Below are 14,603 nucleotides of genomic sequence, written 5' to 3'. Positions count from 1 at the left end.
TCCTAAAATTGTTTCATTTCAAGCCAGATTTAAGTGTTCTATTCCCTGCTGTCTTCATTGCCAATGTAAAAAAAACCTTTAAAATCACACTCATAGGTAGATCTGATAAATTCACAAATAATTATCTGAGGAAAGATACAAATTTCTGTCAGGGCATTAAATAGATTATACAATGGTGCAGCAAAATTACTATCTCTCTGCAATACTAAATTTTAAATTACTTACAGCTACAGCAAAAGTTTTCAAACCAGTATGGGATATAATGTTTATCCAAATATTTTGTAGCTTAACCATAATTGTACACACTAACATACAGATCAAGAGCAGGAGTAGGCCACTCAGCCCGTTGAGCCTGGCCTATGTTAAACAAGATCATGGCTGATTCTGGATTAGTGGTGCTGGAAGAGCACAGCAGTTCAGGCAGCAGCCAAGTAGCTTCGAAATCGACGTTTCGGGCAAAAGCCCTTCATCATGATTCCTGATGAAGGGCTTTTGCCCGAAACGTCGATTTCGAAGCTACTTGGATGCTGCTTGAACTGCTGTGCTCTTCCAGCACCACTAATCCAGAATCTGGTTTCCAGCATCTGCAGTCATTGTTTTTACCACCAAGATCATGGCTGATCTGACTATAACCTCAAATGTACATTCCCACCTGTCATTGATAACCTTTCAACCTCTTGTGTAACAAGAATTTATCCATATCAATCTTAAAAATATTCAACAACCCTACTTCCACCATCTTTCTCAGGAAGCGAATACCAAAGGCTCAACCTTTAGAGACAGAAAAATAAAATGACTTAATCTCTAATTTAAATGGAAATTATGCACATTCATTGCTGTTGGTCCTTTTATAAGTCACCATATCCCATACATTGAAGCTCGTTACCAGTAATTAAGGTTGATGCTGAGAGATTTGCATGAAATTAGAGGATAGATTTGTAACATACTTCATGTTTTATTTTTAAAGAAGCGCACAAACATAGAAGGATGTATTTACGAAGTTTCTGTTCCCTACTTAATCTCTTCTGTTCAGCATTAAATGCCACCAGGGGTATAAAATCTGTACTGGGGAGGGTGTGTTTGATTTCCACTATTGTGACATTGTGTAAAATAAAGCCATGTCCTTTTCCCCTTATTTGACAATAGATTTTGAACAAATTGTCAAATGCCAGACAGCGTACTGATTTAGGATAACTGATACATGAACTAAATATATTCAATTTTAAAAATAAATTAATTGAATACAATGATCCTACTGGAATGCAGCTTCTGATTACATTTTCAATGTTTTTGCACACACAGGGTTACACCTCTGCTCTCATATAGTTGCTCCAATAATTCACAGATAATTAAAAATTATTTTTGTTGATATTTTTTGCATTAACCCATAAAATGAATGTGTGTGTTTTATTATTTACTTATATACTAGAGTTAAATGGGTGTTAATTATTCTGAACTCTAGTCAAACGTTTGCCCAGTTCTGGCCCATGACTAACTTCCTATGTCTGTCAGTGATCAGGAAATCAAAGAGTGAACTGTGTTTGCAGTACATTCAGATTTTGTTTGAATGCTTAGCATGACAGGGCAGAATCTTCCAGGCATCTGACCAATGTGTGGCAAAATAAATCAAGAAGTCCAGCAAGACCAATCTCAACATTTGGCCGGGTTCACAGCTATCTTTCAAAATGGTGTGTGCTTAAGTAATGCTGGTCTTTCAATGGTTATCCATTGACTTTCAAGTTGGTTTGGGATTGATGCTGGGTCTACAATCAGATATGAGGGATGCTATTGATGTTGGGCAGGTAGTTAATAAGGGCAGAAATTTATGATTTTTTTTGTCTAAGTTTGAATTGTATCATGTTTTTTGAAGAGTTTCTTGTTGCAAGGCCTAGCGGGTTCTCTCATCTTATTTTACCAAACTCGTCACATAAATTGCCTGCCTCCCTCTCTTTCCATATATAGCAGAATTGGCAGCTAGTGTGAAGTGAACAACCTACAATAGGTCAGTGATAACATGAATAGTGTGCTGCCTGTAATTTGACTCTTCATCTTTTATGGATCCTAATTTTGTTCACCCCAATCAGGGTTTGGGCTAGTATTGGAGGCTGCTGTTGACTTACTGTGCTAGGAACCCTTGGACAATGACAGCTATGAGAAACTTCCTGGCTTTGTGTCTGCACTAAACAGCAAAGCAAGATAGTGGTAATGTGAGGCTGGCTTCTCGGGCTGAGAGGCGAAACATAAAAGGGCAAGCAAGGTAACAGATGGCTGGAATAATGTCAGCATCCAGGGAAGGTCAAAGGACAGAATGCAATGACAGTGAACAGAGCCCAAAAACACAAGCCTAGTCCAGTCCATGTGTTGGGTGTGTGTCACTGAGCACAAAGTATCCTTTTTTTTTATTCAATCACAGGCTGACAGCATCTTTGGCTAGGCCAACAGTTATTGCCCATCTCTAATTGCCCAGAAGACAGTTAAGAGTAAACTATATTGCTGTGGGTCTACAGTCACGTGTAGGCCAGTTCAGGTGAGGATGGTAGCTTTGTTTCCTCAAGGATATTAGAGAGCCAGATGGGTTTTTCATGACAGTTAACAATGGATTCATGGTCATGATTAGACTCTTAATTCCAGATTATTGTCAATATTGAATTTGAATTCCATCTTCTGATATGGCGGGATTCAAACCCAGGGCCCCAGAACATTACCTGGGTTCACTGGATGAACAGTCTAGTGATAATACCACTGGGCATTGCTGTCCTTGCAGCAACATGACAATAAGAGTTTCCAGCATAGCACAAGGTGTAGCATATGGTTAAGGTTTGCATTCAGATTTGTAGCTTGGGTGCCAGTTGTCATAGTTGGGGTATATTCGCCGAGCTGGAAGTTGACTTGCAGATGTTTTATCCCCTGTCTAGGTGACATCTTCAGTCCTTTGGAGCCTCCTGTGAAGTGCTGCTATACTGTGTCTTCTGGAATTTATTTGGTTCCGTTCCTGCTGCTGCTTCTGGTTGCTGGTTCTGGTTATTCAGTGTAGTGGCCGGTATATTGGGTCCAGGTCTATATGCTTGTTGATGGAGTCCGTGAATGAGTGGCGTGCCTCTAGAAATTCTCTGGTTGTCCTCTGTTTAGCTTGTCCTATGATTGTTGTGTGTCTGAATTGAATTTATGGATCTTGTCATCTGTGTGTGTGGCTACTAGGGACAGCTGGCCGTGGCATTTAGTGGCTAGTTGGTGTTTGCTCATGTGGATTGCTAGTTGTCAGTCTGCTTTTCCTACATAACGTTTCATGCAGTCTTGCATGGAATCTTAAAAGACCACATTTAACTTGCCCATGGTGAGTAAAGCATCTTTTGCCCTTGTGAGAGTTGTCTGAGTGTGGCTGTTCATTTCTGAGCTGTCATGAAACCGAGTGGTTGGAGAGATCTGGTTGTAAATTCTGAGAAATTTTTAATGTAAGGTAGCTTAGCTAGTGAGTTAGATCGTGGCATGTCCTCATTGCGTTGTTTGTCTGTTAGGCATCTGTGAATGAAGCTGGGGGGATATCTGATCTTGGTGAATACTCTATTGAGGTGTTCTTCTTCCTTTCATTGGCCGGGAGTGCTGCAGTCTGTTGTAGCCGTTTTGAACAGGGTCCGAATGCAGCTTCTCTTGTATGTGTTTAGGTGGTTGCTGTTGTAATTCAGGACCTGGTCAGTGTGTGTGGCTTTTTTGTACACTTTTGTGGTGCATTCACCATTCTGTATTCTTTCTACCGTTACATCCAGGAATGAAGTTGATTATTGGTTTCCTCCTCTCCCTTAAATCTGATCCCTATGAGTGGGGTGTTGATAATCCGGTGTGTATTCTCGATTTTGGTTCTCTTAATGATAACAAAATTGTCATCTACATTTGGGTTGGATTTGTGGTAGGGCTGTTTGTTCCAATATTTGCATCACTGCTTCTCCTATGAGCCCAGAGATGGGTGAGCCCATAGGTGTTCCGTTGATCTGTTTGTATATTTGGATGTTGAATGGGAAGTGTGTCATCAAGCAGAACTTCAGTAGTTTGAGCGTGCCATCCTGTTGATAGGGTCCCCCTCGTATTGTCTGTTCTGCCTGTCCAGTAGCTCTGGCTAGAGTTTTGTCATTTGAAGTGAACAGTGCTGTTACATCAAATGAAACCAATGCCTCGTCCTTGTCTATGTTTATTTTCATAATGTTGTTGAGGAATTCCTGTGATGATTGTATAGAGTGTTTGGATCCATTCATAAGATGTTTTAGTTTTTGCTGGATTTCTTTTACCAGTTTATGCGATGACGCCCCTGGGAGTGTCATGATGGGTCTAACTGGTATTTCTAATGTGTGTACTTAATCTGTAAAATCTTGGGGTGTTGTTGATTTCTGGTTTCATTCTTTGTAGGTCAATCCTGGCTATTAGTCTGTTTTGTTTTTGAAGGTTCCGTAGTGTGTTGTTTATTCTATTGGTTAGTTGTGGCATGGGGTCACACTCCCTCTGTGTAGGTAGGTGTCAGTATCTGCAAGTAGTGTCTTTGTCTGAATATGTTTCACAACCTTGACCATGATAACCATCATTCTGCCCTAATCCGCTGGTACTATGATTATTTTCTTGTCATTTTGAGTATTTTTAGGGCTTCTCTCTCTCTCTTTGGTTTTGAGGTTGTTTGTTTGTCTTTTGTTTGCTGATTTGTCTATTTGCTATGTCTCTTTGGTTACTCCGTTTAGTTCTGAATGTATGTTCTAGTGCAGCTAGGAAGTCTGTTGCTTTTGCGTCCCTGGAGTTGTAGTTGAGGTCCTTGGCTAGTACGGCCTTTTTTTTGTGTCTGTAAGCTGTCTGTTAAAGAGATTTCTAACCCAGGTGCCTGTCGTGTTGTATTCTCTGCTGTTGGTTAGCTTAGTCGTTTTGTCTTTAATGGCATTCTCTTTTTGTGTGGTTCTGTTCTGTCCTGTCCTATGGTGATAGCCTGTTTGATTGTCATGCTCCACTGCTGATTGGTTGTTCTTGAAATTAATGAAGTGCATAGGTGTCAGTGGATTAGATGTATGCTATAAGGTTTTTCTTCGAGGCTGACACTTCAAATGTCCATGGTTATAGGCTCTGTGATGCCAGTGCCCCTGGAGTATGCTCTAAGATGTTGGTGTCTGGTGTCTAACATGGAGGCAACACAGGGCCTGATTCCACACTGTAAGTAATCTAATCTAATCTAAAGTACAAGCTGCCAGATGAACACTTTGGTTTCCTTGTTGTCTTCTCATAAGTTCCAGTTTTTTAGAGAGTGTGGCAAAACTGAAAATTAACGAGGAGACTTATAGCAGTAAAAGGTGTTTGACAATCAATTGGCATCTCGCTGCTGTCAAGTGAGAATCTGGCTAAGTTGCTTTGAAAAACAGAAAAGTTGGAGTGAGATGATCGCAACATTGAGATGGCCTCACTGCACTTGTCGCCCGATTCTGCCACAAGTCTCCCATAGGCCACTTCACTCACACCCCATAAGATTCCACGTTGTCCCATGTTTAGTAAAATACTGTGAGAGGTCTTATGAGACATCGCATCAGTAAACCCTCCAAAAATCCTGAAACAATTTGCAAAAACAAAGTACAGTCAACCCAATAAAATGAATCTGATGTAACAATTTCTGCTTTACTTAATGTGTTGAAATGTTAAAGTTTATTTTGGTAAATAACGTCAAATAATATCTATTTAGCTTTGTAACAGTTACACATTATTCAATAGTATCCATTCATTAATTAATACAATGTTAAAGGAGTTTATTCTGCTCATCAAAGGTTATCCAGCTAGATTTCCTTCCCAGACACTCTAATGTCCAGTCCTAGACATTAAAATGGCTGAGGGGACCCATGATGCTGGTCCAGTAGCAGAAGGAGAGTTGGGACCTGTGTGCTAGTATTCTAAGACCTGGGCCTACTTGCTGCTGATGAACAAGGGATCATGATTACTCGTAGCAATTGTGAGGAGAGTTAAAAAATAAAGAATTAGCATTATCTATCAGTCTTCCGCATGTAACTCCCTTATTGTTCAGGAGAGTGGGCCCAAGGAAGCAGTCTTTTTGTACAACTGGTGGATGCAACATAGATATGTTTTTCATGAAATTGGACAATAAACGAAGACTGGTCATTGTTGGCAGAGAGGGGAAGGAGGTGCATACCCACTCTTGTTATCGGAGGGCAAAAAGCCAGGTGAGGCTCAGAGCTCATTTACATACTGCTGATGGATTGTGGGCCCCAAACTGTCGATTTTTATTCTGGGAGAGAAGGCAATCCATAAGTTCCATCATTGAAACAACTGTCACAAACCTCTATGTGTAGGATTTGAATAGATTGTTGGGTGGAATGAATCAGGAGCAGGTAACTGCAAACAAGGGCATTAACATTGAGAGCAATAGCAGAGTTTATATGAGTAGCAGAAGGAGAGCCCCTGAGGCTGTTGCAATCAGATGAAAGGAATGTGAAATCATTTGGTTAGTAATCTGTTTTGTTACTGCTACAATAAGATACTACAAGGTTCTTCTGGTAATGAGAGCAAAACTTTGTATGGAAATTTTAGCCTAGAATAGGTCATTGAACTCTAGTCTTATTTCACATCCTACAGGGCAAACATTTGGCGTTGACTTACTGTGTCAGAGCATATCTTACATGCAGTGTAGTAATGCATTGTTATCTCATTTGATAGAAATAGGACATTCCTTCTCCTCCAGGGCATTGTCAGAAAATCTGGGAACACTTCCAGTCATCATCTATTGACCTCAATTAAGCCCCACAATGGATATTCCACTTCCTTGTTAAGAGATGCAGGGTACCAAGGACTAATACAAAAGAAAAATAGTGTATATCAGAAATCTGAACTAAAAACTGAAACTGCAATAAATATCAACAGATCAGGCAGCTATTTCAAAGAAAAACAGTGTTAATAACATACATTTTCACAATGGTGTTGTGACTTAGCCGCAACAATGCTGAAACTCGGATTCCTGAAATTCTGGTCTCAATCCTGGGATCTAGCATCTTTCCAGTTTTCTGCTGGGGGCAGAGAGTTGGGGACGGGTTATTGATTGTGCATCTCTGGTTCACAGAGGTGATTATACATGTAAAAATGAGCCTTTGCCTTCAGCCATATCCAATTCTCATTAGTGAAATGTCCAGAGTGCAAGTTGTGGGCTTTATTCCTTTCAGAAGAAGGTTTTAAATTTACAGGGAACTTTCAATTGGCAATGTACCACTTTGAATAGGTCACGGGGAAGAAGTAAAGAATGCTTTGGGAGATGTTAAGTACCTTTTTGGATTGTTAACTCCAGGTAGGAATTGTACAAAAAGTAGAAATAACTCAATGGAGTTGTCAATGTGTCAAGGCTTGCAAGTCCTGGCCTTTAGATTTAAAATAAAAATCAATGCCTTCTATTTCACACATAAACCTGAAAATTATTGTTATAGAATTGAGCCACATAATTAATTTCACTTGTCATATCACAGTGGCACCTGTCAGTTCACTGATTGACACTTCCAAATGGTTTTAATTTTTTTGACATGGGGCTATGAATAAAAATGCTTATTTTTATAAGGATCAAATATAATTAAGTTAAATGTAATGAATAGCTTTCAGTCCAAGTGAATATCTTTTGAAAAAGACATTTTTTTAAAAAAAAAATAATGTCTTTTACAAAATGGTCTGCAACAGACCCTGTGAGTGGTACCTTCCTGTTTTGGGGCTAAGCGCAAAAATAGGAGAGTTTGGAAGGGGAAAACCTGTAGTCGATGAAGAGGAAACGTCTGCCAGATCTTCTGAAAATCAGATAGCTAGCTGGTAGCTGGAAAGGTTTCAACCAGAATGAGGATACACGATCAGGAATCATAGAGTTGCATAGCACGGAAACAGAGCGTTCAGTCCAACTCCTCTATGCTGACCAGATATCCTAAATTAATCTAGTCCCATTTGCCAGCATTTGGCCCATATCCTTCGAAACCCTTCCTATTCAAGTACCCATCCAGATGTTGTAATTTTATCCGCCCTCACCATTTCCTTCTCCATGCACACATCACCATCTGCATGAAAAGGTTGCCCCTTAGGTCCTTTTTATAAGTCAGAAGGTGGCAATTCCAGAATGTGGCAGCACCATGGTGAGGGCAATGGCTGCTGCTGGTACAATACCACCTCATGGATTTGTCACTAGGCTAATAATCCAGGTAATGTACTGCAGATAAATATTCAAATCCCACCTCAGCAGATGGTGGCATTTGAATTCAATTTTAAAAATCTGGAATTAAATGTCTAATAATGACCATCAAACCATTATTGATTGTTGTAAATAAAATCCATCTAGTTCACTAATGTCCTATAAGGAAGATCCTACCATCCTTACCTGATATGACCTACATGTGACTCCAGATCCACAAAAATGAAATGGCCTAGCAAGCCACTCAGTTGTATCTATGGGCAAATAATGCTGCCTCAGACAGCAATGCCCACATCCTCAAGGATGGAGGACTGCCCACCAAAGAGGAATTTGAAGGATGGGGTGTCTCTCCAGGTGGAAGGAGCACAGAAAGAGGGGACATTGGGATCAGAAACAAGGGCAGTGCTTTGGGTCTCAGTGGCCAGGTGAAAGTGAGTACTGCAGACGCTGGTGATTAGAGTCAAGGGTGTGGTGCTGGAAAAGCAAAACAGGTCAGGCAGCATCTGAGAAGCAGGAAAATTAATGTTTCGGGCAAAAGCCCTTCAGTGGCCACCCACTGCCCTAGGTCCAGTCACTCGAAAGAGGACAAGTTAGTATGAATAAGGAAGCCACCCTTTGTCTGCAGTGGTTTAACAGTCAGGTAGGCTGATTCTCTGATCTCCTCCCTGGAGTTGAAATATATGGAGGCCACGTGGGAGGATTAGCGTAGGTGGCTATGAATTGACCAGTTTAGGGGCTGAATTGGTAGCGGGTTAGGAAGGTTGAGCTTGGACTTTCCGGCACTGAATGTAATTCAGGCAAAGACAGGAATGTGGTGCTCCACCATCATTCTGCTGAATTAAGTTCTCTTCCTGCATCTGAGGCCTGAGGATTCCACTGTTATGAGTCTATTTCATGTAATTTCAGTATGGGTCCTGAGGTCTGACCATGGTGGTTAGTGAGTAAGATGGCATGTAAGGACAATGGGTGATGAGTGCAGGATATGGGTTAGCATGAGTTGACACTATACTTAGAAAAATAGTACCAGAGACCTGTGTTCGATTCCACCCTTGGGAAATTTTCTGTGTGGAGTTTGCACATTCTCCCCATGTACAGTTAGTAAGTTTGAAGATGACACCAAAATTGGAGGTGTAGTGGACAACGAAGAGGGTTATCTCAGATTACAACAGGATCTAGACCAGATGGGCCAATAAGCTGAGAAGTGGCAGATGGAGTTTAATTCGGATAAATGCGAGGTGCTGCATTTTGGGAAAGCAAATCTTAGCAGGACTTATACAGCTGTAGGTTTGATATCCAGATGTTTCATTACCTGGCTAGGTAACATCATCATTGGCGACCTCCAAGTGAAGCGAAACTGTTGTCTCCTGCTTTCTATTTATATCTTTCTCCTGGATGGTGTTCCTAGGGAGCTGAGGAGTGACCTTATAGAGGTTTACAAAATTATGAGGGGCATGGATAGGATAAATAGACAAAGTCTTTTCCCTGGGGTGGGTGAGTCCAGAACTAGAGGGCCATAACTTATGGTGAGAGGAGAAAGATATAAAAGAGACCTAAGGAGCAACTTTTTCACGCAGAAAGTGGTACGTGTATGGAATGAGCTGCCAGAGGAAGTGGTGGAGGCTGGTACAATTGCAACATTTAAGAGGCATTTGGATGGGTATATGAATAGGAAGGGTTTGGAGGGATATGGGCTGGGTGCGGCAGGTCAGACTAGATTGGGTTGGGATATCTAGTCGGCATGGATGGGTTGGACCGAAGGGTCTGTTTCCATGCTGTACATCTCTATGACTCTATGTCTGTGTGGGTTTCTTTTGGGTGCTCCAGTTTCCTCCCACAGTCCAAAGATATGCAGGTTAAGTTGATTGGCCATGCTAAATTGCCCTGTAGTGTCCATGGATGTGCAGGCAAGGTAGATTAGCTCAGGAAAATGCAGGATTACAGGGATAGGGTAGAGGGTCGGTCTGGATGGGATGCTCTGCAGAGAGTCAGTGTGGTCTCAATGGGCCGAACAGCCTGCTTCCACATTGTATGGATTCTATGAGTCTATGATAAGGCCAAGTACTGGAAGATGAGGGGTGACCTTATAGAAGTTATAAAAATCATGAGGGGCATGGATAGGGTAAATAGTCAAGGTCTTTTCCCCAAGTCCCCAGATCAAAACTAGAGGGCAAAAGTTTAAGGTGAGAGGGGAAAGATTTAAAAGGGACCAATGGGGTGGATGGGTGCATTTATGAAACAAACTGCCAAAGGAAATGGTGGAGGCTGGTACAATTACAGCACTTAAAACGCATTTGTATGGTACATAAATAGAAAGGGTTTAGAGGGTTATGGGCCAAATGCTTGCAAATGGGCCTGGTTAATTTAGGACATCTGATCAATATGGACGGGTTGGACCAAAGGGTCTGTATCCATGCTGTACACCTCTATGACTCTATATGGACAGAGAGGAAAAGGTTGGCAATGGGGGCTCTAAAGGCCAATGAGATGAGTGGAGGTTTTGTGTGTAAGTTGTGAGAGTTGGGTAGAGTATGAAGGCACATGGATGGTAGATTGGGGTCATGAGGTAGCAAGGGTCGGCATGGAAGGGATATTGGGAAGGTGGTGGCATATGGATGGAGTATGAGTAATGAGTGGTAAAGAGCTTTTTCTTAAGTCTTTGTTTACAGATGGGATGAAATCCCAGATTACTGAACCATACCCTGCAGCCCCTGTGGCTGCCTCTACACTGTTTCTTGGGGGTGATGAGTTCAATTCCTGTTAGCACTTGTTTCCTGAAACTAGAATATCCAGAGCTAAAACTAGAACATCTGGCACATTCTCTTCTGTGTCAGGAATCAAAACTTCATATTGACATTTCAGGCTCTGATGAAAGATTGTTAATCTGAATTGTGAACGGTCTGGTGGCATAGTGAGACTGTCACTGGACTAGTAATCCCATGAGCTGTCAAATGAGTTGGGTATGTGGGTTCAAATTCCACACTGCTGGTTGAATTTAACTTCATATGATAAGACTAGAATATTTTTAAAAATCTAGTCTCAGTAATAGTTACCATGACAATTAACATTGATGTCCTAAACAGGCCTTCTGCAGTGCCATTAAGGGAAAGAAGTCTGCCATCCTGACCTGGCTTGCTTTACATGTGGCTCCAGATCCACAGCAAAGCGATTGACATTTCATTGGCCTAGCAAGTCACCCAGCTCATGGACAATTTAGGATTGACAACAAGGGCTGACCTTGCCAGAAACTGCCACATCCTATGGAAGAATGATAAAGAACAAAAATGATGCTGTCTAATCTGCTCAGCAATTCCATGATTCTGTTTTTGTAACAGGTAGTGATGTCTGGTCCGCCCAAAATAACCCTGCATAGCAATCTTGCATCAACCCAACAACCAAATTCATGGTATTATGTCCAATTAGCAACATAATTCATACTGGCAACTTTGTGCAGATGACAAGGGGTGAATGACATCATTGCTCTAACTGTTGTAGACCCATTTTAAGAACAAATTGAAAATTCCTCCCTACGGATTTAACATTTCCCTGTCAGCATTGCTCTTGAGCCATTGCAACAATCTTTGTTTAGACAGTAACTAGTTTGAATTGTGTACACACTGTTCATTCCCAGGCTTGTACTATGGAAGTTACCTTATACTTACTGTCTATACTTTTGTGAGTGAAAATGTCACAACACCTCAAGTTCTGTCAGCGGCAATACAAAGTGACAATGTGCCTTTACATATCAACTCAAAATGTAAAACAAAATCATGTAAAGATAATGCAGAGAATAATAATTAGTTAAAATGTATACAAAATTAAACTGGCTTTCATTCAACATGCACAAAACCATCCTGCTTATCCATATTCCATATAATGTGCTACGGCTGTCTTTTTCTTTTTGTATCTCTTTACAAAAACGTAGTCAGCATCTAGGATGAACTGATTACATGGAGGTGGGGATATCAGTTGTTAAGAAAAGCATAATCTAAGATCAGAGATGCAGTTTTGTGGTGGAAATCTAGCCAGGGAAGTATAAAAACACAGGAAATAACCTGTTTTTTTCTGAAGCACAAATATGCAACTTACTACAGAAACATTCTGGGGAACACAGTGATAATGGGATGTATACAAACAATTCTTTTTCACAACTCCAGAAATCATCTTAAAGATGATGAGAAACCTGCCTACTACTGAAAATGTACCTTGCTGAGAGTCACAAGGATTCAATTAATGTGGATAAATCTATTTCGGTTTATTCTAACAGCTTACTGAGATAAATCTAACTATTACATGTGGTAAAGAACAACAAACAAATTTGTGATAATTGAGCATATCCCATCCTGGCATGCATATCAACATCATTACTCCCTTCCCCCTCCCTCATGAAAGCATGCAATCATCCGGAAGAGACTGAGGAACAGAAGACCCAGCAATGACAATTTAAGAAAAATAAACTTGAGGAAATTCCTCTCTGACCCCAAAGAATGATTTGTCAGGCTTTAGAAGATATTTTCTCTCAAATGCTAGTTTATATTTTCAGTCTCATTGCAAACAGTTGAATCTATAGATCTGACCAATCAAATATTACAAAATAAGACCCGATAAGTAAATACAGTGGTGAATTTTGAACATAAGGGTATAAAAATAGGTGTAGGAATAGACTGTTTGTATCCACCACTACTCCACCAGGCCTGTTCCACCATTTGACAAGATTATGGCTGATCTGGTTGTGGTCTTAACTTCACTTTCCCACCTGCTCACCACAGCCTTTGACTCGCTTGTTAATCAAAACATCTGGCTAACTCAGCCTTGAATATATCCAATAACCTAGGGGTAGAAAATTCCAACAAGTAATGAGCCTCTGAGAGAATACATTTCTCCTCATCAGTTTCTTCCATTGTTAGGACCTCCAATTACTCTCCATGTTTAAATCCCTGCTGTGCACCATGTCAATTGCTGCCAGCTTGGAACTGCCATTCACTTCTGGTTGCTGCACCTGGCAGGGTGAGGGAGAAAGGGAAGTTGACACATTGCCTCACCAATAGGAATCTGGAGGTCCTGGTGGATGGACTGGTGGAGAGGAGGGCTAACCTCTTCCCTCAGTACTGCAGGAGGAGACTCATAGAACCATATCCTGTTGGCCTGGTTTAAGATTTCCACTTAGTTCAGTGCAGTGTTAATTGTCTGAAGGAACACCTAGAATATAGGAAGAAGATAAATGATACTTCACAAGAGTAAATGCTAGTACCTTCTCTTTGCATCTCGCACTCACTCTATTGCTGCTCCTGCACCTGCCTGCCACCAGGGCTCATGGGCTACCTCTCTCACAATTACAAACAGGATATTCCCTCAAATGTGCTCACACCTGAACTCCCAAACTGCTATCTCTTAATACCATCTATGCTGCCTACACAGTCAATGATTTGGAGGAGCCAGTGTTGGATTGGGGCGGACAAAGTTAAAAATCACACAACACCAGGTTATAGTCCAACAGGTCTATTTGAAGATACTAGCTTTCAAAGAGCTGCTTCTTCATCAGGCGGTTGTGAAGCAGGACCATAAGACAAATAATTTGTAGCAAAAGATTACAGTGATACAATGAACAAACCTAGATCGTTATGTCTTTCATCTTTTAGAGTGGACTTTCTGGTTTCGGTTCTTTATATGTAAATCCCAGAACTTCTTTTAAGTCACATTCTCAATATAATTTAGAGTTTTATAACAAAAGGTGACATCTCACCTTTTGTACTAAAACCTTGTTTGGATAGCCTCAACTGGAACCTTGGGTTCATGTCACACTGCAGGTGACCCCACTGCACTATACAGTCTCTCTCTCTCTCACACACACACATACTTACAATCTCACATATTCACACAGATCCTCTCTCATACACAAGCTGTCTCTCATATGGACACACATACACCTCCCACACTCATGCCTACACATGCACCTTCTCACAGGCTTATGCCCCATCACACTCACACACCCACTCGGTCTGTCTCTCTCCCTCACGGACACACATACATATGTTTATGGGGGAAATTTGTATTTGCACAATTATATTTGCAGATACATTCCATTTTGCTCATAAAATGCAGAACCTGCAAGCAGTGAATGTGGGCAGTGAATCCTATAATATTTGTAAATTCCACTTTGGAAATAGAACCAGTCTAACTCATGATTGGTATGACTCACACCATTGTCTGAGCTGAGATGTCACCTTTTGTTATAAACCTTAAATTATATTGAGAATGTGACTTAAAAAAAGTTCTGGGATTTATATATTAAAGAACTGAAACCAGTAAATCCATTCTAAAAGATGAAAGACTTAACAATTTAGGTTTGTTCAATGTATGATTGTATCACTGTAATCTTTTGCTATAGATTTTGTGTGTTATGATCCTGCTTCACAACCTC

At 40.8% G+C, this 14,603-nt stretch overlaps 1 long non-coding RNA gene across 2 annotated transcripts in view; it reads left to right on the top strand.

The window, feature by feature from the left end:
• LOC140463049 (uncharacterized) overlaps positions 1-14,603 on the top strand; it is a 627,354-nt gene that overhangs the window by 376,140 nt on the left and 236,611 nt on the right. The window lies entirely within an intron of this gene.

The sequence above is a fragment of the Chiloscyllium punctatum genome, chromosome 37 (assembly GCF_047496795.1).
Source record: "Chiloscyllium punctatum isolate Juve2018m chromosome 37, sChiPun1.3, whole genome shotgun sequence".
NCBI classification, from domain to species: Eukaryota; Metazoa; Chordata; class Chondrichthyes; order Orectolobiformes; family Hemiscylliidae; genus Chiloscyllium; species Chiloscyllium punctatum.
The sequence above is the reverse complement of the archived record's forward strand: the minus strand, read 5'-3'. Positions and strand labels throughout refer to the sequence as shown.